The following is a 26151-nucleotide window of genomic DNA, read 5'->3' on the forward strand; positions in this document are numbered from 1 at the left end:
GCATCATTGAACGTAAAAAACCATTCATACATTGGACCCTAACTTAAATTGACGGTGAGGATGATCCTAACCCTCTAATATGTAGATGTTTAAAAAGGACGACACAGTATAAAAACTTCTCCATATTAAAGGTTTAAGATCACCCTACAGAGATGATTTTCAGGACATAGCCGCTGGAGTTGGGATCCGACGAATGGACGGTTTTGAACATCCTTTGGAAATGATCTATCTGGTAGTGTGGTACAGCCTATTTATGTTGTGGCCCAACAAATGAACGGTTTGGATCATCCCTTTCACGAGCTTTTAATGCCCCCCTCACTCCCACCCCCAAAGTTTCTTCCTCTTCAGTCCATCTATCACAACTGGCCCTGAAAATATTCCAAGGAATATTTTTTCCAAGGTTGCCAAACATGGCCTACTTCCAATTGGTTTTTTTTCCCCTGTTTTTCAGGGGCTTTTCATGCTCCCCTCACTCCACCCCCCCCCCCCCCCCCCATCTTTTCAAGTCTCTCCCTCTCCGCCCATCTCTCTTTCTTTTTTCTTTTTTTTTTTTTTGATTGGTAATTTGGGGTTAGGCAGACCCCCACCAAAATTTATTCAAAAGAAAAATGATTACATACGGTTATAAACGGCTCCATAGGAGTCTTCTAGAAGGATTACATTCAGTTCATGAGGAATAACAGAAGGGGGGATTGGAAGACCCTTACAAGGGCAAGAGATCTTAGATAAGAAATCAGCAGCCCTGTTTCCTTCTCGCCCATCTCTCACAACTGCCTTTTCTATATTGATATATAGACAAAAGCATCTCAGTTAATATATAAACAAAAAACAAGCTAATTCTGAAAAGCTAAAAGCATCTCAGTACATTACATCATTGAATCAGCGAAACCAAACAGCACTCCAATGACACTTGCTGACCATCTGAAGTAGATAGCTCGAATCGTACGGGCTTTATATCCCACCCATGAACATGCTCGAAATCAGACACGAAAATCTTCCAAGGTGAAGCCTGAATGACAGACTGTACACACCGGCAGGGGAGCGAAACTTCACTGACCCATCTACTTCAAACCACAATATTTGATGCAAAAAAGCTACCACATGGAACCTGCAAAGCAAGAACAAGAAATGCAGAAATTTCGGCCCAAAAAAACAACATTTGGAGCGCCTTTCTGAATTTAGGCCGAAATTCCGGAAATTTTGGGATTTCGGCTAAAATGATAGACTTGTCTGTGAAAAGTGCCGATGTGACTTGCTGTGAAAAGTACACAATTACATATGCGACCCAATTACATATGATGGATAAAAGTGTACAAATGATAGACTTGTCTGTGAAAAGTGCCTATCTGACCCAATTAAATATGCGCCCACCCCACCCTTTCTGGAAGAAGATATGGACAAACACTTGCCAGTGCAAAATTTGAGTATTCAAGTGGCAAGTGAGCATGGAGTTATTGCCTTCCATGGCTAAGGTCCTTTCAATTAACATCACCCGATTCCGTAAGTGCCTCAGACATAAGGTCAAAGAGGACGCCATCTTCTATTCCTCTGGAGAGCCCTTGGAGACCACCTCTCCGTATATCTCACCCATCGAAACTCCTCAAAAGAAGCCATCGCCCAATTGCACCTTCATGCCACCAAATCTGGGAGAATCTGCATAATCTGGCTCATAGCTCAGTTCATTGTTGCTTGGCGTAAATGGAGGAGAAGAAATGAGCTTGTCTTTCATAGTTCTCAAACCAGAATCTCCCAAATCTGGTTAAGAGCCCATGCATACATCATTGAATTAGCGAAACTGAGCTCTAGGCCTTCTTTTGAAAACAATTTGGAGCTTCAGCTCTTCAACTTATAGAGCTAGATAGATACCCAGAATAAACTCCTCCGAACCAGCCAAGTTTAATGGTATCCACCCCAATAAGCATGCTACAAGTTAAACTTTGACAGGATCTCCAAAGGAAACCCCGTCAAACCGGTGCAGAAGGCGCGACCCTTGACAATGATGAGAAGTTCCTTTTTTTTGAAAGATAATGATTTTATTAAGAGAAAATTTTACAAACATCAATGGGCAAAGGCATCCCCGAAACATTTGATCTCTCGATACTCTTGATTTCGCTAATCTGTCCGCAAGATCGTTAGCACTACCTGGGAAATGGGAGAACGTAATCTCGGGCCCTCTGATCATCCCATGGATCTAACCGATATACTTCGTGAGTTCCCAAGGCCCTATGCTTTATCCATTGGCCCAAGAAAAGATGTTTGAAGAGTCTCCTTCCACCTCCAATCCTCCTCACCGTGGTCTGGAATAGGAATGAAGAACGCGGCCATCAATGCCAACTAACTGGGGGCCTGTCAAGTGAGCAACCGTTGACAGCAACTTAGGGGAGTTTGGTTGAGGGGGAAACATCTAGCTGCAACTTTAATATTTAGAATTTTCTCATCATGATAGATTTCCAATTCCTAAGAATGGTGTTCATAGAAAACCCCCAAAATGCTTTTCCAATCGTCACCGAACTAGCCACATTGAATTTGATCTTCCAGCCGTCCAAGCCATCAAAGTACCTCTATCCTCATAAAGCATGAAAGTTCATCTCTTCCCAAATTCCCTATATCACTGCAAACGGAATAAGCTCCCATAGATCAAATGAAACCCGTTCCTTAACTATCAAAAACACTCCATGACAGACTTCAACAGCACTCATTGTATTTCAAACTGGTAAAAAACACACTACATCGATACAATAAGGAGGAAACCGCTTTGTAGTGGAGGAAATGGTGCTCAATGGTTTCTTCATCCAAACACATAACGCAGCTATTTGCCATCTAAAATTTGCACCTTGAGCCTGTCCACTGTGCCGATTTTTTTTTTAAAAGCATGATCGCACATTAGAAGGCTTGGATTCTAGTGGAAACTGGAGCCAAATAAACCTGTTGCTAAGGAAAGGATGTCTGCCTCGGAGAGATTAGAAGGATCTAACTGAGAAAATGCCCCTCCGGTCTTTCATACACTGGGAAACAAAGCATTCTCCCAAGATGAAAAGCAAGTTACTAAGATAATCAAGTTATGGATCCTTGAGGCTTCTATAAAATAACCAACGCCATATTACTCTTTCCCCAATCTTTCATAACAATCAAAGATTCCTGCATTTTAATCTCTTGCTATCCAAATCGAGCCTCAAACAATTTCCACGTCTTTCTTTCTTTTTTTCTTAATTTCATCCCACAATTCCAACGCTGTCTAGGGTCAATAGGGCAATAGACAGAAGACATCATCCACCTGAAATCATTCCATCAATTTATGAAAATAGTCGTAAGCACAAATCTTTCGGTTCTGCTATCCTCCATGACCAACAAATCCATATACCAAAAATTAGCATGAAACTGGATCACCCTGTAGCTAGAAGAGAGATCGAGTCAATATTATATGAAGAACCACAGACAACCCGGGTCAGCCGGATAGAACAGACCCTCTTTTGGTTTTCCTACAATATAAGACCACAGGGTGTCTAGACTCTCAAATTCCTAACTAACTTGACCTTCGTGCTAGGCCTCAATCCCCTCACATTCCAAGTAATGGTGGCCATCATCATTAACTATTTTTTGTATGTCTTTCATGTTCTCCGCTGTTTGTTACCTTCCTTTCTTCTTCTTTTTTGAAATGATGGAGTTTTATTAAAAGAGAGAAACAGAACCATGGACCGTTCAAAAAAACAGAGAGAGAGAGAGAGAGAGAGAGAGAGAGAGAGAGAGAGAGAGAGAGAGAACCACGAGAAGGTCGAGAGCGAAAGAAAACATAAAGAGGATAAAAAAGCTACAAGAAATACAATCATCAGGGAATAAGAAATCGAATATCTCCAGGGATGAATGCTCCACTCCGGCTCTAACAAGACGGTCTGCCTCCCCGTTAGCCAACCATGATTGGTTTGTACTCCACCATATGCTTGTTGCAGTGATGAAGCACATTGCTTTAAATACATTGCTGTAAACAAAGCACCCGACTTTCACCTCCAAACATGATTGAACCGAACCAGGTGGCTCTCCACACAGTCTCATCAATGAACTCTGAGAATCTCCACGTGTGGGGAAGCCTTCCGTCCAACCGCCTTAGTGAACAATGCCAAAGCTTCAAATTTTTCTCCTCCACTGAGATACCTATCTTGGTTGCAGCATCCGTTTTGTTGTTCTCCAAATCTTCCGTCATTTCTTGATTCAGAAACTAAAGCTCAAAAGATATAATCTTAGATGAAGATGAAGAATTGTCTTCTGAGTTGGAGGTTTAGGCATTACTGTTAATTGGTAGGGGAATTCAACTCCACAGGTTTTATCACTTTGGCCTCATCCTCATCCTCACAGATTTATACCTTAAATTAACCACTTTCACTATATTTAGCCATGTTTGGTCTGAAATAAGCTTTCCCATATCCATCCATCCATCCCCCCCTTCCTCTTCTTTTCCTTTCATTTCCAATCCTTTCTCCTCTCTCCTCTGACTTTAACTTCTCCTGCTGTTAAAGAGACATTTGGAGTGGCCCCCCTCATCATAGGAAGCTAAATGGAAAATTGGGATGGTATTTCACTTCACTGTGGATTGATTCCTAGTTGATTGATGGTCCCAATCAAGGCATAATCAATAGTGCTCCATCAGATCAAACTGTAACAGAATTCCATCATTGACACTTCCTCTAATTGATGGACAACACCCACAGTATCCAGTATGGCAATCAACTTACTCTAAGAAGGATATGACAAAATGCAACCCTTAGGCCAACTACATGCAATTCAGAATTCTGAAATGTGTACAACTAAAGTTCGGAAAGCAAAACCAACCAAAGCAGGATTGAGTATTTGGATAAGTACACAGATTGGGTCCATCTCTATCATAGGCAGCAAAATGGAGAATTCGGATCATACTTACATCAATACGGACTGGTTTCAAGCTGGCTGAAGGTTCCATTTAATATTTGCATAGCTGCGCACTGTCAGGTCAATCCTTAAACTACAGCAGCAGCAGCAGCAAAGGAAGAAAACTGAAGAGGACATACACAGCTAAACAAATAGGAGAAGCTCTAAAGATTCAAGCAACTAATATGAATATAATGGCATAAAATACATAAATAAGAAGTAAATTGCGTCCGATATAGATTGAAATCTACGTCGACTATTTATTTTACTTCAATTTGAACTTGAATCATTCTCTAACTTGTCACTAACCATAACTGCAGCAATCGGTGCTGGTATGTTTGCATCAGATGCTTTCTCTTATTCATGAACAGCACCTAGATCATTCAATCTGGCAACCAGTCTAGTATTGGAAAAGTAAAGAGTCTTACGCTCCCTCCACATTAAAAACTTGATGCAATAGTTTGGGCTGTACATGGTTACTACATTAGGAAGCAAAACAAGAGCCAAGCATTCAAGTGGGAAATGGAAGCAGGAAGCAAGAAACAGGGAAATAATAAAAAAATCATGTGAGAAACACATTTGGAAACATATAAGCAACATTTGTGAAGTGATAGGGATGCGTCAAGGGAAACAAGTACGAGATGTTAGAGAAACATATAAGAACACACCTAAACAGTGTGGGAAATGCTTCTAACACATATAATAAGAACCTCCGAAACATAAGAACACCTATAAAGAGTGTTTGAAGTTGGAAAGGAACACTTTTCAAGAAGTGCTTCTAAAGCACGTACATGTGGCAGTGGGCTATGCAAGGGTACCTTGGCAAAAATTCTCTAGAAAATATCAATTATGAAATTTATAGCCCGTGATCGAGCGGGTGGGATTGACAATAGATGCAAGACCGTATAGGTAAGAGGAAATCTTAAGTGGCGCACTAAATGCATGTTTTTCTTTTGTGTGTGTGCGTGCGTGCGTGTGCGTGGGTGGGGGGGTAGATATTGCTAGTTGAATGTTCTTGAGCACCAGAATCACATGCCAGGTTACTGATATGTCCACTTTTACTTATTTTATTTTATTTTTTATTTCTCTAGATTTTTTATTGTCATTTTTAATTTGTATTTGCATTAGTTTTTTGTGTGATTTCTGTGTCTATGTACAAAATATGTTAGCTTGTTTCTTTACAAGCTTTTAGACATAAATATATGCATTTGTATTGTTGGCTATTTTGAATGGCATGTGCGTTTATGTTTTCCTTTGTTTTTTTTACTAAAATTAGAGGCGGCATTCATGCACACACTATTTTTCTCAAAGGGTTTTGTTTCCCCGTCAATTCTCAATTATGAGTGCAACTTGGGTTGAGCTCAAACCTAACCTGACGAGCTCAACCCGATTTTGGCTTGGGTAGGATTTGGTTAAGGTTGGAAAAGCCAACTTGACTTAATTTTGGGTTGGGTTAGCGTTGAAGCCTGGGGCAGCCGTACACGATTCCATTCCCCTAATTTTACCGTGAATTTTCAAAATCTTAGGGTTATATTTTTTTATTTTATTTTTTGCCTCAGACCAACCCGAACCCAACCCAATCCAACTTGGACCTTACTTGGAAAATCAGGTTAGACAAGTTGGGTTAGGGTTGAGACATTTAGAGGCAAGTTGGACTAGGGTTGCACATTTAGAGGCAAGTTGGGTTATGATTGACTCTCCTCAACCTGAGGCTAAAGTTGCAATGGGGACATCAACAATGCAAAAGAATTCAAGGTTTACAAGCACAGACATGGGGGATGAGACTGATGGTGGAGATTCTAGCATGGGCCACAGACATGGGTTTCCTTTTTTTATTATTTATTTCTATTTTCTTCATTTTATTTGTAGCCTACTTTTTAGGCATCAAATCTCATTCGTTTGGCGTGTATTTGGTATTATTAGAAAGGTTTTTCAATTATCTATTTAATGAGCCCAAGATCACATGATTTGGATGTGATTTGAGCAAGTTATGGGTGTTTTTAGGAAGTGGTATAGTTCTATTTCAGTATTACTATTTTAGCTTTTTAACTTTATTTAGTTTACTTTGGATTAGATGAATGGTTGAGATTAGTTGCTCAAGTCTTAAATTATCTTCTACGGTTTCTTTTCTTATAAATACATCTTATGAAAGCAATGTAAGGGACTTTTGAATATTGAATAGAATTGACGTTTTGCTTGAAGCCAGAAATTTGGGTTTTCTTCTTCTCTCTTCTTCTTGGTGGTTTGGAACCATCCTTCTCATCTTCTCTCTTCTTCTCTACTCTCTTTCTCTATCAAATCTACACAACAAGGTTAGTACATCAATCTTTCAAGTTTCTTTTGTGTTTTGGACCCTAAAGTTGAAAAAAAACCAAAATCCATATATCTTGTTTGTTCTTTAAGATCTCAATCTGAGATTTTGCGGGATTGATTTTGAGATTAAACCTCAGCTAAAACATTCAAGATCCCTTACCCTAAACCCCTTTTGAGCCAAGTTGAGATTTTCACCCTTTTAAAGGCCTAAAAGGCTAAAACTAGTTTTTGAGATCCCTAGCCTAAACATACCATCAAAACCCCTCCCTAAACCCTAGATTTACTTCATTTTACCTTTCTAGATCATAACTATAATCTGGACAGCAGTATAACCCCAAAATTCCAAATCTGTAAAATTACCGAAATACCCTTTTAGTCTAAATCTGGACTGCTTTGAACCCCTAACGGCTGTTGATAATTTTCGGATGCTCTTCATTGATTATTATTATTTTCATGCTTGTTTACATCTAATTCATTGGTATTTGCATTAGCTTTTAGTTCTTCTAATCGGTTGCATGCGTAAAACCTAGTTTAGGACTAATTTTGCCATTAACAATCCACTTAGATTAGAGGATCTTTTACCTATTGATTAATTTGCATAAGATTTATTTCTTGTTAATTGTGATTTTTCTAATTATTGAAAGCATATAACGTCTCGTTATTGCTGCTGCCCCGTAAAAAAATTAGAGCCAAATCAGCCATAGGTTAGTTCTTTAGGTGTTTGAGTCTTCCATGTTAATAACACTAAATCTTTCTTAAAGCATTTATCCCATTAGGAGTGTAGGAATCTCCCTAAATTAGGTATTGTCCTGCATCAGGTTGGATCGGGTAAGGGATGAGGTAATGCTACCCCAGATTGTGCTTTAGGTTGGCCCCAACCAGCCCCAACTTGGTCCGAGTTCCACCCATATTCTTAATAATCCCCCCCATGTTTTCGAATCGCGTACCCTTTTTTACCAATCGCGTCCGCCTAATTCCCCATTTGTTTCATCATGACCCCAATATTGTTTCAAATGCATTATGGATCCATGCCATAAATGTTTTTGCTTCAAACTTAAGAAAACTTGAGAGTGTTCCAATCTATGTTTCGCAAAATTTAGGAACATTTCCTGTGTGTTGTCTGAAAGGTTTCCCAACACCACCCACCCAAAAAAATTGTTTTCACTAAAACACATCCCCTCACCTAGGCATTTCCAATAACTATGGGGCAGACTGCAACAATGATTCGCAAACTTGGCCTAACCTAGTCTAAGATTACTTGTCTAGTTTGAAGTATGTGTTGACCCATTATTTCGAAAGGAAAACAAACTATTAGACAAATACATAATCTACAGAATTTGGCTAGGAAGTCAACTATGACAATTACCATTCAAAAAAGAGTCAACTGAGACAATAAACTAGTCAAAATTATGTCCTAACAAGAACAAAGTTGGTCTGACTTAGAAAGTTCGAGTCAAGTTGACTAGGACCCAAGATGAGCTAGAACATTGACTCATCTTAGCTCAACAATTTCACCTACAGCTAGACCAGATTCAAGAAAACTATGGCCAAGTTCAAGGTACACATGTTGATTGGCACATGTAACATTTAGATGCTGTATACTCTACACAAGTGATCTACCAAGTCAACTGAGAAACTAATCCACATGAAAATATGTTCGTAACAAGGCCAAAACTAAGCTGGCAGAATCAACAAAAACTAAATTTCTTGACTTTTCCTTCTCATGTTCTCAAAACCCAATAAGAACCAAATACAGTTTAGAGAAGGCAATTAGACTGATGGCTCGAAAACGGGAACAATCACGAGGTGCTTCCTTTGCAGTCCTAAGATTGTCAAGATTGACAGAAGTAATGAGCTGTCAAAACTCACATAAAAAAATTGCCAGTGTAACTCATGGGGCTGTGTTATTCAGGCAATATGGCCTCCAGAATCCAATGAATGGGGGCTCCTAACACAGAGCCAGTGATTTTCAATGCATGAGTAAGTTGGTCAGGAATTACACATAAACAGTGAATGAATACATAAACAAGTAGTTCCTTGATGATACATTTTTTAAAATTGGTTACAATTTCACTCAATAGTTCCTCAATGATACTAAGGAAATTATTATTATTCAAAGATGACGTAAACTTCAGCTGGTTCATTTTGTCCGGTGAATTCTAACTACGGGAGTGTTTTACCTGCACATGAAAATGTAAAGATACAAATAATGGTAAGCAATAATTAAAAGTGAAATAAGGTGAAGTAAACTTCAGCTTGTTCATTCTGTCAGGTGAACTCTAGCTATGGGAGTGTTTTACGTGCACATGAAAATGTAAACAAATACATAATGGTAAGCACCAGTTAGAAGTGATGTGTTCGAAAAATGGATTCATCCCAGTGTCTTGTTGGACCCAATTACATGGATCGATTATATCGTGTTGTGATCATAAGAGAAAGGTAAGGGAGCTTTGGTGATACACGGCCAAAGGGCACGAGTAGAGCTCCACCAAAAACAAAAATGTAACCGAAAAAAGAACTCTTTATAAACCTCCATAAATCTGCCCATTTTTACCCTCCATAAATGGAAGGGTTAGGATGATCCTATGGACCTGATTTTTTGTGGGCACCATATCCATCTAAGGGCCTTTCAAATGAGTGGTTTCGATCACCCAAGAAATGTGGGCCCCTTATGTTTTGTGAGCGCCACCTCATATAAGCTATATGAGGTGACACCTTAGGAACTCTATTCTCTCTCTCTCTCTCTCTCTCTCTCTATATATATATATATATATATATATATATATATATATATATATATAGAGAGAGAGAGAGAGAGAGAGGAAAATGATTGTGACCTTGAAGCACATATAGCTTATATGAGCTTGAGGGCCCAAACACATGTGGGTCCACATTGTTAGGATGATCCAAAGCATTCATTTGAAAGGCCCTTACATAGATAGGGTGTGTATAAAAAATCAGCTCCATAGGATCATCCTAACCCATCCAAAAGTGGAGGGCAAAATGGACAGACACCGATTGCCACAAATCTGCCCATTTTTGCCCTCCGCTTTTGGAGGGGTTAGGATGATCCAATGGAGCAGATTTTTGGTACACACCCTATCTATGATGCGGCCTTGCAAATGAATGGTATGGATCAGCACAAAAAATGTGGGACGCATGTGTTTGGGCCCTCAAGCTCACATAAGCTATATGAGCTTCAAGCTCACAATCATTTTCCTCATATATATATATATATATATATGAGGAAAAGGATTGTGAGCTTGAGCTCAAAAACCATTGAGGCCCACATTGTTAGGATGATCCAAAGCATTCACTAGAAAGGGCCTTACATAGATAGGGTGTGTACAAAAAATCAGCTCCATAGGATCATCCTAACCCACCCATTTGTGGAGGTCAAAATGGACAGACCACAAATCTGCCCATTTTTGCCCTCCACTTTTGGAGGGGTTAGGATGATTCAATGGAGCTGATTTTTGGTACACACCCTATCTATGATAGGCCCTTGCAGATGAATGGTTTGGATCCTCACAGAAATTGTGGGACCCATGTGAATGGTGCACTCAAGCGCACCATTCCTTATTAGAGCTTGAGCGCACGAACATATTCCTCTATATATATATATATATATATATATATATATAAATGGGAATGACATGAAAAGTGTTTTTCAAAACATATCATTAAGGGCGTTACGACGATATATGAGAGGAATGGAGAAAAACTCGTGATTGGTGTGGGGGTATAGGTAGGCTATAAGTCAATTGATAAAAGATTGAGCGCCCGTGGAAAACGGCAGCGTCGTATATAATTACTCTTTTCTTTGTACCTTAACAACAAGAAAGGCTTACCTTTGGAACAAAAAAGTAATAAGAGAGGTGCACAGACCAATCAATCGTATCGGTCGTATTCTTGAATTTGGAATGAAAAACACTTTTCATTCCTCCCGTATATAGTCATAATGCCCTTAATGATAGGTTTTGAAAAACAATTTTCATGTCATTCCCATATATATATATATATATATATATATATATATATATAGAGAGAGAGAGAGAGAGAGAGAGAGAGTTAAGTGAAGCTACACATACGTGTAGCTAACTTAGCTACACCGACGGCTTAAAATACAGTGGGCCCACATTGTTTGGATGATCCAAACCATTCATTTAATAGGCCCTCACATTGGTAGGGTGTGCCCAAAAAATCAGCTCCATTGGATGATCCCAACCCTTCAAACTGTGGAGGCAAACATGGACAGTTTTGTGAAGGTTTTTACAAGTTCATTTTTTCCTCCAAAAATTGTAGGGTTGGGATGATCCTATGGAGCTGATTTTTTGGGCACATCCTATTTATGTGAGGGCCCATCAAACGAATGGTTTGCATCACACAAACAATGTGGGGCCCATTGTATTTTAAGCCGTCGGTGTAGCTAAGTTAGCTACACGTATATATATATATATATATATATATATATATATATATAGAGAGAGAGAGAGAGAGAGACAGAGAGAGTGTGTAGGTAACTTTCCTACACACTTGTGTAGGTAAGTTACCTACACACTAGCTTAAAATACAGTGGGGGCCCACATTGTTTGGGTGATCCAAACCATTCATTTGAATGGTCCTCACAGAGATAGGGTGTTCACAAAAAATCAGATCCATAGGATCATCCCAACCCTACGATTTGTGGAGGTAAAATTGACGTGTATAAACCTTCACAAATTAGTCCATTTTTTGCCTCCATAGTTTGAATGGTTGGGATGATCCTATGGATCTGATTTTTTGTGGACACCCTATCTATGTGAGGACCATTCAAATGAATGGTTTGGATCACCCAAACAATGTGGGCCCCCACTGTATTTTAAGCTAGTGTGTAGGTAACTTACCTACACAAGTGTGTAGGAAATGTTTTCTCATATATATATATATATATATATATATATATATATATATATATATATATATATATATATATATATATATATGAGTTAAGTGAAGCTACACATACGTGTAGCTAACTTAGCTACACCGACGGCTTAAAATATAGTGGGCCCACATTATTTGGGTGATCCAAACCATTCATTTGATAGGACCTCACATTGATAGGGTGTGCCCAAAAAATCAGCTCCATTGGATGATCTCAACCTTTCAAACTGTGGAGGCAAAAATGGACAGATTTGTGAAGGTTTTTACACGTCCATTTTTGCCTTCACAAATCGTAGGGTTGGGATGATCCTATGGAGCTGACTTTTTGGGCACACCCTATCTATGTGAGGGCCCATCAAATGAATGGTTTGCATCACCCAAACAATGTGGGGCCCACTGTATTTTAAGCCGTCGGTGTAGCTAAGTTAGCTACACGTATGTGTAGCTACACTTTTCTCTCTCTCTCTCTCTCTCTCTCTCTCTCTCTCTCTATATATATATATATATATATATATATATATATATATATATATATATATATATACGAAAACAACTTACAAGAGATTACTACATTTTTTCTCCCTTAAGCTTTCACCCTTGAAGCATCTCCCTAAACTTTCCCTTGAAGTTCTTAATCTTACCATCTATAAACAAAGACCCCAAACTTCTAGACTCAAGAGACACATAAAAATAGCAAATACATTAACCACATAGTTGTAGTTCCCATGACTCATCTAGGAATACTAATCAACAACACAGGAAATCACCATTTGACTTTTTGATAATCCAATTAGCCATAAAGACTCTAGGAAACACAAAAAACACTTTATATTTTCCACACACAATAATTTCCTAGAAGACTACAATGGCTTTTCAAAAAACCATGCACATTCATTTGGATTAAGAATTTCCAACACCCCTACTTAAATCAAAATCGCAAACAGTTTCTAAGCTTCATCAACATGATCATCATATGAACTTGTTGAAATCTTCATCTTCAACATAGCAATTTCTCCTTCAAGCAACTTGGTCTGATTCTTCAAATCTGCCATACGTTCTCTTTCTTCCATTAGGTTACCATGATTAGCATCCACAAAGACGATAGAGTAGCAGGCCGGCAAGAAATGAACGACGACATGTGCTGCAGTTTCTTCAGCTTCTTTCTTTGTGCTTGCCACCTTTCAAAAAAATTTATTGAAAATTCCATCGTTTCCAACTTCAACCGAGACTTTGAAAATGAGTCAGTGGTCTGGTGCTTCTGTCCAAACAGTATAAACATGAGGTTTTAGCTTCAAATTTTCCAAAGCTTCCAATAGAAATGCTTTAAATGAAGCTTATACAACAATGGTTTCCATGGTGCAACTGCATAAACAAAAGATAATATCATTGCCTTTATGCAACGCCAACGGGATAAAGAAGAAAATTGTTCTTTTTCCCAACACTCATTGAGACAGTAAGAGAAATTTGTTCTCTTTTCCGGAACACAAAAGATGACACTTTTCCTTTCAACCTGAGAAATAAGAGAAGAGTCGTTCTCTTATTCACACCACTAAAATTTTGCACCATCCAATCAAATGAAAACACCACAAGAAGATATAGAGAAGAGAATCGTTCTCTATTCTAACAAAAAGTCTTAAACAAATCCTCTCTGTTAAACCTTTAAATGGACCATAATCATCCTTAAAATCTTTAAAATAGATAATCTATCCAACCCATACACTTGAAGGAAATTTCTTCTCTTGAAAATTCGAATCTTGAAAAGAAGTCTACTTTGACATATCTCCTCTATTTTTACAATAACTCTTTCTAGAAAACTCTGATTGATTATCTGTTTTTTTTTTTTTTTTTTGTAAACTAGACCCAAAAATCTATGAATTGGTATATTATATGCCAAGTTTTGACTAAAAAAAGTTACTTGGAAAAACAGAATAAAAACGTGCAAAAATCTAAGACTGGTTTTTTCAACACAACACGCCCTGTGCTCTAATACCACGTGTTGGCCGCAATTACATGGATCGATTATATCGTGTTGTGATCATAAGAGAAAGGTAAGAGAGCTTTGGAGATACATGTCTAAAGGGCACGTGTAGATCTCCACCAAAAACACAAATGCAAAACCAAAATAAGAACTCTTTATATATATATATATATATATATATATATATATATATATATATATATATATATATATATATATATGAGGAAAGTGTTGGTGAGCTTAAGCTCACCAAACTTATGGTGAGCTTAAGCGCCCAATCACATTGGGGCCTACTTTGTTAGGATGATCCAAAGCATTCATTTGAAAGGCCCTTACATAGATGGGGTGTGTACCAAAAATCAGCTCCATAGGATCATCCTAATCCATCCATTTGTTGAGGTCAAAATGGACAGACATTATTTGTCCACAAATCTGACCATTTTTGTCCTCCACAAATGGAGGGGTTAGGATGATCCTATGGAGCTGATTTTTGGTACACACCCTATCTATGATAGGGCCTTGCAAATGAATGGTTTGGATCACCACAAAAAATGTGGGACCCATGTGATTGGGGCGCTTAAGCTCACCAACACTTTCCTCATATATATATATATATATATATATATATATATATATATATAGAGAGAGAGAGAGAGAGGAAACGGTTTGTGTGCAGCTGCATAGAGAAGCTATCTGTGCATGGCTGCATAAACCATGGTGGGGGCCACATTTTTTGGGGGATCCAAAGCATTCATTTGGAAGGCCCATCCATGGATAGGTTGTGCACCAAAAATCAGCCCTATAGGATCATCCTAACCCAATCAAAGTTGAAGGGGAAAATGGACAGACGCTGTTTCTGCCCATTTTTTCCCTCCACAAATGGCAGGGTTAGGATGATCCTAAAGGGGTGATTTTTGGTACACACCCTATCCATGGAAGGGCCTTCTAAATGAATGCTTCGGATCCCCCAAAAAATGTGGCCCCCCCATGGTTTGTGCAGCCATGCACAGATAGCTTATCTGTGCAGCTGCACACAAACCATTTCCTCATATATATATACTAGCAAAAAACCCCGTGCGATGCACGGGCCGACAAAGAACTGTACGGACCACATCACGGGTTGATCCAAACTGTCCATGTGATGGAACACAACATAAATAGGTTGTGCCCCAAAAATCATTTCCATAGGCTGATCCTAGCCCTCCAATCTATAGAGGTTTCCATAATATGTTGTTCCTCTTAAATCGGATGGTTAAGATCACCCTATAGATTTTTTTATTAAAAAGGCATAAAGGAGGGGGGTAGGATTGAAATTATTTGGCTTTAATGGGTGCCTTTGTTAAAAAGCATAAAGGAGGGCGTAGGATTGAAAATATGTGTGTTGAATGGGTGCCTTTGTTAAAAAAAGTCAAAAAGAGTGATGTGTAATTCTACAAAAAATTCTCTTATTTTCTCTTCTACTATATATATATATGAGGAAAATGATTGTGAGCTTGAAGCTCATATAGCTTATATGAGCTTGAGGGCCCAAACACATGGGTCCCACATTTTTTGTGGTGATCCAAACCATTCATTTGCAAGGCCCCATCATAGATAGGGTGTGTACCAAAAATCAGCTCGGTTGGATCATCCTAACCCCTCCAAAAGTTGAGGGCAAAAATGGGCAGATTTGTGGCAAACGGTGTCTGTCCATTTTGCCCTCCACTTTTGGATGGGTTAGGATGATCCTATGGAGCTGATTTTTTGTACACGCCCTATCTATGTAAGGGCCTTTCAAATGAATGCTTTGGATCATCCTAACAATGTGGGCCCACATGTGTTTGGGCCCTCAAGCTCATATAAGCTATATGAGCTTCAAGCTCACAATCATTTTCCTCTATATATATATATATATATATATATATATATATGTGTGTGTGTGTGTGTGTGTGTGTGTGTGTGTGTGTGTGTGAGAGAGAGAGAGAGAGAGAGAGAGAGAGAGAGAGAGAGAGAGAGAAAAGTGTTTCTAAGCACGTGCTTAGGGAACTCTCTAAGCACAAGTGGCTTAAAAGGCCACCGATTGGTCGCTTTTTGTGGACCCCGCAGAGGTGAACCCGCCATAAGAACCAATCGGTGGCTTTTTAAGCCACTTGTACTAAGGGAGCTCCCTAAGCACGTGCTTAGAAACACTTCTCTCTCTCTCTCTCTCTCTCTCTCTCTCTCTATATATATATATATATATATATATATATATATATATATATATATATATATATATACATTTTAAGCCACTTGTGCTTTGGGAGCTCCCTAAGCACGTGCTTAGAAACACTTTTCTCTCTCTATATATATATATATATATATGAAAACAACTTACAAGAGATTACTAAACTTGTTTTCCTTTAAGCCTTCACCCTTGAAGTTTCTCTCTAAACTTTCTCTTGAAGTTCTTAAGCTTACAATCTCTACACAAAGACTCCATATTTATAGACTAAAGAGACACCTAAAAATAGCAAATACATTAACCACAAAGTTATAGTTCCCATGAGTCATCTAGGAATACTAATCAATAACATAGGAAATCACCATTTGACTCTTTGATAATCCAACTAGACATAAAGACTCTAGAAAACAGAAAAGACACTTTATATTTTCCACACACAATAACTTCCTAGAAGACTACAATGACTTTTCACTAATCCAAGCATGTTAATTTTGATTTAATATTTCCAGCACCCCTCCTTAAATCAAAATCCCAAATAGTTTCCAATCTTCATCAACATGATCATCATCTGAACTTGATGAAATCTTCATCTTCAACGTAGTAATTTCTCCTTCAAGAAACTCGGTCCGATTTTTCAAATCTGCCACACACTCTCTTGCTTCCATTAGGTTACGATGATTAGCATCCACTAAGACGACAAGGTAGCATGCCAACAAGAAATGAATGGCGACATATGCTACACTTTCTTCAGCTTCTTTCTTTGTGCTTGCCACCTTTCCAAAAATTTTATTGAAAATTCCATCGTTTCCAACTTCAATCGAGGCTTTGAAAATGGGTTTGTGGTCCGGTACATCTTTCCAAACAGCATAGATAGGAGGTTTTAGTTTCAATTTTTCAGAAGCTTCCATTAGAAATGCTTTGAACGAAGCTTTCACAACAATGGTTTCCATGGTGCAACTGCAACTCAACTCCACTAAGCCTTTGTCCCAAACTCTATGAAATGAATCCTATAGAATGGTGTAACTGCATAAGCAAAAAATATTATAGTTGCCTTTATGCAACGCCAACAGGATAAAGAAGAAATTGTTCTTTTTCCCAACACTCATCAGGACAATAAGACAAATTTGTTCGCTTTCCCGGAACACAGAAGATGACACTTGTCCTTTCAACCTTGAGAAATAAGAGAAGAGTATCATTCTCTTATTCACACCACTAAAATTTTGCACCATCCAATCAAATGGAAACACCACAAGTAGATATAGAGAAGAGAATCGTTCTCTATTCTAACAAAAAATCTTAAACAAATCATCTCTGTTAAACCTTTAAATGGACAATAATCATCCTAAAAACCTTTAAAATTAATAATCTTTCCAACCCATACACATGAAGTTAATTTCTTCTCTTGAAAATTCGAATCTTGAAAAACAGTCTGCTTTGACATATCTCTACTATTTTGACAATAACTCTTTGTAGAAAACTCCGATTGATGATCTGTTTTTTTTTTTTTTGGAACTAAACTAAAAAATCTTTGAATTTGTATATTATAAGCCTCGTTTTGACTGGAAAAAGTTACTCGGAAAAAAAGAATAAAAAAGTGCAAAAATCTTTAACGGGTTTTTCAATACAACACGCCCTATGCTTTGATACCACTTGTTGGTATCACCGTTTAGCTCTGATACCACCTGTTGACCCCAATTACATGGGTTGATTATACCGTGGTGTGATCATAAGAGAAATGTAAGGGAGCTTTGGAGATATACGGCCAAAGGGCACGTAGCTCAATCAAAAACACAAATGCAACACCAAAATAAGAATTCTTTACATATATCAAAACAACTTACAAAATATTACTACACTTGTTCTCCGTTAAGCCTTCAACCCTGAAGCTTCTCTCTAAACTTTCCCTTTTGATCACAAGATTCACAGTACGATATAATCTATACATGTAATTGGGGCCAATAAGTAGAAATCATTGTTGAAAAAGCTTCGTTCAAAACATTTCTAATGGAAGCTTCGGAAAAGTTGAAGCTAAAACCTCTCGTTTATGCTATTTGGAAAGAAAGACGGGACCGGGAACACATTTTCAAAGCCTCGGTTGAAGTTGGAAACGATGGAATTTTTAATAATTTTTTTGAAAAGGTAGCAAGCACAAAGAAAGAAGCTGAAGAAAGTCCAGCACATATCGCCGTTCATTTCTTGCCGGCATGCTACCCTATCGTCTTCGTGGATGCTAATCATCGTAACATAATTGAAGAAAGAGAACGTGTGGCAGATTTGAAGAATCGAACCGAGTTGCTTGAAGGAGAAACTGGTATGTTGAAGATGAAGATTTCATCAAGTTCAAATGATGAGCATGTTGATGAAGATTAGAAACTGTTTGAAATTTTGATTTAAGGAGGGGTGTTGCAAATGGTAAATCAAAATTAATATGTGCATTTTTTTGTGAAAAGACTTCGTAGTCTTCTAGAAAGTTATTGTGCGTGGAAAATATAAAGTGTCTTTTATGTTTCCTAGAGTCTATGTCTAGTTAGATGATCAAAGAGTCAAATAGTGATTTCCTATGTTGTTGATTAATATTCCTAGATGACTCTTGGGAACTACAACTATGTGGTTAATGTATTTGCTATTTTTAGGTGTCTCTAGAGTTTATAAGTATGGAGTCTTTGTGTAAAGATGGTAAGCTTAAGAACTTCAAGGGAAAGTTTAGGGAGAAGCTCCAAGGGTGAAGGCTTAAGGGAGAACAAGTGTAGTAATCTCTTGTAAGTTGTTTTGATATTAATAAAGAGTTTTTATTTTGGTGTAACATTTGGGTTGTTTTGATATATATTTATATATAAAGAGTTCTTATTTTGGTGTTACATTTGCGTTTTTGGTGTAGCTCTATACGTGCCCTTTGCCCGTGTATCTCCAAAGCCCCCTTGCCTTTCTCTTACGATCACAACAAGAAATAATCGATCCATGTAATTGGGACCAACAAGTGGTATCAGAGCATAGGGTGTGTTGTGTTGGAAAACTAGTCCAAGATTTTTGCACGTTTTTATTCTATTTTTCAGAGTAACTTTTTTCAGTCAAAACGTGGCTTATATATAATATACCAATTCAAAGATTTTTTAGTCTAATTTCAAACAAAAAAACGGATCATCAATCGGAGTTTTCTACAAAGAGTTATTGTCAAAATAGTGGAGATATGTCAAAGTAGATTGTGTATGGGTTGGAAAGATTATCTATTTTAAAGGTTTTTAGAATGATTATAGTCCATTTAAAGGTTTACAAGTTTACAGAGAGGATTTGTTGAAGATTTTTTGTTAGAATAGAAAACTATTCTCTTCTGAGGAAGCACGGATAAGGGTACGGGGTGCGGGTACGACACGATACGGGTACGTGGATACGTGATTTTTAAAAAAAATATGATACGGGTACATTGAGGATACGCTGAATATAATATATTTTTATATTTTATTATATATTTATAAAAATAAAAAAATAAATATTTTGTTAAAGAATTCAAACAATTTAATTGGAGAACAATCAAATAACAATAACATCACCAAAATCTAATATTACTTCTAAGTTGTTAGGTTTTTATTTATGGGATATATATATATATATATATATATATATATATATATATATATATATATATTAGAGATATTTTGATATATTCAACCCCCCTTTTGTTAATTGGGACAACCCCTCTATTGTAAATCTGTAATTTTCGATTTAATTTGAACCGAGTGCGCACCCGATACGTACACAAACCCGGGTGCGTATCCAGTACGCACCCAAAGAGTACCCAAGAGCACCCGCACCCGATACGCACCCGACACGGGTACGTGGGCCTCCGGAGAGTACCCATGCTTCTTACCTCTTCTCTATATCTACTTGTGATGTTTCCATTTGATTGGATGGTGTAAAATTTTAGTGGTGTGAATAAGGGAACGGTACTCTTCTCTTATTTCAAGGTTGAAAGGACAAGTGTCTTATTTTGTGTTCTGGGAAAGAGAACGAATTTCTCTTATTGCCCCGATGAGTGTTGGGAAAAAGAACAATTTTCTTCTTTATCCCGTCGGTGTTGAGTTGAGTTGAGTTGAATTATCCCATTGGCGTTGCATAAAGGCAACGACAATATTTTTTGCTTGTGCAGTTGCAGCGTGGAAACCATTGTTGTGAAAGCTTCGTCCAAAGCATTTCCAATGGAAGCTTCGGAAAAGTTGAAGCTAAAACGTCCTGTTTATGCTGTTTGGAAAGGACCGCACCACGAACCCATTTTCAAAGCCTCGATTAAAGTTAGAAACGATGGAATTTTCAATAATTTTTTTGGAAACGTGACAAGCATAAAGAAAAAATTTGAAGAAAGTGCAGCACATGTCGTTCATTTCTTGCCGGCATACTACCCTATCGCCTTTGTGTATGCTAATCATCACAACCTAATGGAACAAAGAGAACGTGTGGCAAATTTGAAGAATCGAAACGAGTTGCTTGACGGAGAAATTGCTATGTTGAAGATGAAGATTTCATCAAGTTCAAATAATGATCATGTTGATGAAGTTTAGAAACTATTTGGGATTTTGATTTAAGGAGGATTGTTGGAAATTCTAAATCAAAATGAATGTGCATGGGTTTTTTAAAGGCCATTGTAGTCTTCTAGGAAATTATTGTGTGTGGAAAATATAAAAGGTTATTTTGTGTTTCCTAGAGTCTTTATGTCTAATTGGATTATCAATGAGTCAAATGGTGATTTCCTGTGTTGTTGATTAGTATTCATGGATGACTCATGGGAACTACAACAATGTGATTAATGTATTTGCTATTTTTAGGTGTCTCTTGAGTCTATAAGTATGGGTCTTTGTGTAGAGATGGTAAACGTATGAACTTCAAGGGAAAGTTTAGGGAGAAGATTCAAGGGTGAAGGCTTAAGGGAGAACACGTGTAGTAATCTCTTGTAAGTTGTTTTGATACACACACACACACACACACACACACACATATATATATATATATAAAGAGTTCTTATTTTGGTGTTACATTTGTGTTTTTGGTGGAGCTCTACACGTGCCCTTTGGCCGTGTATCTCCAAAGTTCCCTTCCCTTTCTCTTATGATCACAACAAAATATAATTGATCCACGTAATTGAGGCCAACACAGGAAACTAGTATAATGCTCAAAATTTTGAAACAAGTATAATCTTCATTTACACTGATAATAGGATACATAGCAGCGCATGAGTTAGGAAACAAGCTGAATTTCAAGAAAATCATCAAGAAATGCAATCAAAATATGCAGTTGAACAATCAAGCAACTAAATTAAGCTAACATAAGCTTCTCCAATAGAAAACAAGGTCTACGAATATGTTTCTTCTATGACAGGCAATATCTCAAAACTACAAAAGTCTGTCACAGAGTGTCTAAGATAAAACTATCAAACCACAATTTGATGAAAGTTAAGGAAAACAAGTCAGAATAAATGAGTATCCATCCACCAAGTAAGAAAGGAATTCATTGTCGTTCTGGTGTGTATCGTTAGGAATGCCAAGTTTCAATCTTTCACAATACTGAGAAACTAAGAAATATACCTAGATTCATCGGTGGGAATCCAATTCCAGTATCTCCGATCTTCAATCCCTGTTATCAACATAGCTTTTGCCGAAACAGACATGCAAATTCCACCCGTAACTCTGTCCAGCCAAACCTCCTGAAGAAGTAGTGCATCAACCAAATGGTCATCCAGGGAAAAAAAAAAGAGAAAAAACCTAAACCTGACTCAACAACCACCAGCAATCAAATGGACCTAAGTTGGACATCTCACAAGTTAGGGAATTGAGACTACACAAGGTTGTAGTTTCATTTCATTTATTCTCCAATAAAATCAATTGATTGACCAAAAAGCAAAAAAAAAAAATGTGCAAGATGAACTAACAAATGACAAATTCCAACCATCAAAGGCGAAGCCCATCGAAACAATGGAAGCCCTAAAGTTACAATCTGATCCACAATTGATGTAAAATGTACTAACAAGGCCAGTTATAAATACCGTCACTGCATGGATAGATCTCACTGTGAAACGAACTATCACTACATAATTCATGGATTGGAGTCAAATAAGAGGAAATGATAGTGTTGCCTAATTATCCAGGGTTGAAAAATAATATGAAATTGTGCTTCTTCTTCTTACTGGATAATTCATGGATTGGAGCCAAATAAGAGGAAATGATAGGTTTTCCTAATTAACTAGGGTTGTAAAATAGCATGAAATTACAGCCTTGTGTAGTTTCAATCCTAATTAGCTCCTTCTGATAAAAATCTACATCAGACATCGAACTTCCAACGAAGAGAGAGGAAAGTAGGAAAGAATAGACTAATTGTAATACGGTTTTCTAATTAGATAGGGTTGTAAAATAACATGAAATTGTGATAGTGTTTCCTAATTAGCTAGGGTTCTAAAATAGCATGAAATTGTGATTCTTCTTCTGATGAAAATCTACATCAGACATCGAACTTCCAACAAAGAAAGGGGAAGTAGGAAAGAATAGACTAATTGTAATAGGGTTTTCTAATTAGCTTGGGTTGTAAAATAACATCAAATTGTGATAGTGTTTCCTAATTAGCTAGGGTTGTAAAATAACATGAAATTTGTGATTCTTCTTCTGATGCAAATCTACCTGAGACAACGAACTTCCAACGAAGAAAGGGGAAATTAGGAAAGAATAGACTAGTTGTGATAGGGTTTTCTAATTAGCTAGGGTTGTAAAATAACATGAAATTGCGATAGTGTTTCCTAATTAGCTAGGGTTGTAAAATAGCATGAACTGTGATAGTGTTTCCTAATTAGCTAGGGTTGTAAAATAAAATGAAATTGCGATAGTGTTTCCTAATTAGCTAGGGTTGTAAAATAACATGAAATTGTGATTCTTCTTCTGATGCAAATCTACCTCCGACATCGAATTTCCAACGAAGAAAGGGGAAATTAAGAAAGAATAGACTAATTGTGATAGGGTTTTCTAATTAGCTAGGGTTGTAAAATAACATGAAATTGTGATAGTGTTTCCCATTTAGCTAGGGCTGTAAAATAACATGAGATTGCAGTAGGGTTTCCTAATAAGCTAGGATTGTAAAATAACGTAAAATTGTGGCTCTTCTTCTGATCCAAATCTACCAGACATTGAAAGTAGGAAAGAATACACTGGGCCCGTTTGGAATCCTCATGCATTTGTACTTTGATTTGGTTTTGAGTTTTGGATACAAAACACATCAATCATGTTCATGATCATGTTTTAAGAGAGAGAGAAAGAAAGGGAGCGAGGGAGGGAGGGAGGTCTTGCTGCTGCCGGAGCAACACGACGAGGAGCAGCGATGGTGAAGAAAGTTGCCACAAATATTGATTTCCAAATAATGTCTGCAATAACAGATTTGAAAATCGGAATTTTTTGCACTGTTGTAGCTGATTTGGAAATCTAAGGATCTGATCCAGTTCAAAAAATCAACTAAATCCAAATCTAAATCTTGTGGGTATCCAAACGTGGCCTAATTTCAATGATCTAAACCAGAATTAGAAGAAAGAAAAGGAGAAATGTAAAGCAAAACAAAGGGGGATACAGAATTATCTAGGGTTGTAAAATTACATGAAATTGTGAGTCTTCTTCTAGTGCAAATCTACCACAGACATTGAACTGCCAAAGAAAGAAACAGGAAACTAGGAAAGAACATACAAATGTAAATGAAAACAAAGAAGGGGAATAAAATTACCCTGGTGCCATCATCAAAGGGAACTGGGCGAGAGAGCAGAGCAAAAATGTCTTTTTTAGAGAGATTTTGGTAGGGAACTTATCTAACAAATCCTGGTAATTTTGAGGCAACTTGGATTCCCAAACAGAGTCCGACGAGGCCGCGCCGCGAAAAGCTCTGTTGAGACGAGCCAAGTTGCAAATCTCTGGTGGGGTTAGGTATAAGAAGACACAGGCCACGCAACTCTCTGGTATTCCCCCCCCCCCGCCCCCCCCCCCCCCCCCCCCCTAAAAGAGAAAGATAGAGCTAAAAACCCTATTTTTGGGGGTCTTGATGTTTCAGATTCTGGAGACTAGCGCTGCTACCGGTTTGGTTTTGCTTGAGCCAGGAAACGAAGCCACTTCCCTTCTTGCAAATCGCAATCACACAGGAAGTTAAAAGGACAATAATAAATTCGCACCCCCTACAGGATGATTCGCTCCACTTGAACACCTAAAAAAGCGTCAGAGTCTGCACAGTTCACGTTACAAGTGGTGCGAATCATTCTAGAGTGGGTGCGAATTTATCATCTACCTATAAAAACGCAATCCTCCTCGGTCGCTCGGTGCACATTTCTAGTAAAAAAACAGTGGGGCCTACATTATTTAGGTGATCCAAACAGCTAGGATGCGTCCAAAAAATATGATCCTAAGTCCTAACTAGACCTGGCAAACGGGTGGGCCGGGCCCGGTATGACCAGACCCTGGTCAAAAAACGGGTCAGAAAATTTATGGGTCACTAAGTGTGGACCCGGACCCCTTTTTTTTAATGAATTTTTGTTTTTTTCTTTTTTTTTTAAAGAATGGGGAAAATTCTCAAAAAAATGTGATTTTTATCTTAAAATCTCAAAAAATGGTGAAGTTGGCTAATTTCTCAAAAAAGGGTGAAACGCATCCCAATGATTGTTTTAGGACGAAAATGCCCTTATGTTGCCTTTCCCTCTAATAAAATAAGCAACAAATTCCAACGCATTTCACCTAACATTTTGACCATTTCTCACCTCTCTCTCTCCTCACAACAGGAACAATTGAGGGCCCCCCCCAAAATTCTCCTCCTTGGTGAGTTGGTGCCCAAATCCAACCCACTATAACAGTGTACCGTCCGGACCATAGGATGATCCAAGCAGTCCATTTGATAGGCCACATCGTAAATAGGTTGTCCCAAAAAACCATTTCCATATGATGATCCTAGCCCTCAGATATAAAGAGAAATTGCTTATTATGGAAACCTCTATACATTTGAGGGTTGTGATCATCCTATGCAAATGATTTTTGGGGCACAAGCCATTAATGTTATGGCCCATCAAATGGACAGCTCGGATCATCCTATGGTTAGGACGGTACACTTCATTTTTAAAATATATGTGGGGCCTAAATTAGGTTAATGTTACTGTACAAACCACACCATATGATGATCCAAACCATGGACAGCTTGGATCATCCTATGTTGTGGACGCTACGCTTCAATTTGAAAAATATAGGTGGGGCCTACGATTGGGCCTTAATGTTACTGTACGACCAACTCTATAGGATTATCCAAACCATGGACGGCTTGGATCATCCTATATTGTGGACGGGCCTTAATGTTACTATACGACCAACTCCATAGGATGATCCAAACCATTCATTTGATGGGCCACAATGAAAATAGGTTGTGCCCCAAAATCATTTACATAGGATGATCACATCCCTACAATCTATAGAGGTTGCATAAGATGTAGTTTCTATTTAGATCGAAGGGCTAGGATCAGCCTATCGAAATGATATTTTGGGGCGCAACATATTTACCTTTATGCCCCATCTAATGGACGGTTTGGATCATCCTATGGTGTGGTATGGGTGGGGCCTACGTTGTTCAGAGATGGGCCCACCATTCCACCAACGGTTTCTTTTGGCCCCACCATCTTTTAACAACGTAGGCCCCACCCATACCACACCATAGGATGATCCAAACTGTCCATTAGATAAGCCACAATGCAAATAGGTTGTGCCTAAAAAATCATTTCCACAGGGTGATCTAATGAAATACAATGCAAATAGTATTGTACGGGTCACACCTGAAGGTCGACCAT

General features: G+C 38.0%; 1 pseudogene across 1 annotated transcript; it reads right to left on the reverse strand.

The window, feature by feature from the left end:
• Window positions 1-762: 762 nt before the first annotated feature.
• Window positions 763-26151, reverse strand: LOC143863341 (F-box protein PP2-A15-like; annotated as a pseudogene). Its single transcript, XR_013240868.1, has 4 exons — window positions 26137-26151; window positions 24063-24328; window positions 21893-22011; window positions 763-1108 (listed from the first exon to the last, which is right to left on the reverse strand). The product of XR_013240868.1 is annotated as an F-box protein PP2-A15-like (transcript).

Source organism: Tasmannia lanceolata, unplaced genomic scaffold (assembly GCF_043159265.1).
Source record: "Tasmannia lanceolata isolate RefF3 unplaced genomic scaffold, GAP_Taslan_0.1 ptg000044l, whole genome shotgun sequence".
Classification (NCBI taxonomy): domain Eukaryota; kingdom Viridiplantae; phylum Streptophyta; class Magnoliopsida; order Canellales; family Winteraceae; genus Tasmannia; species Tasmannia lanceolata.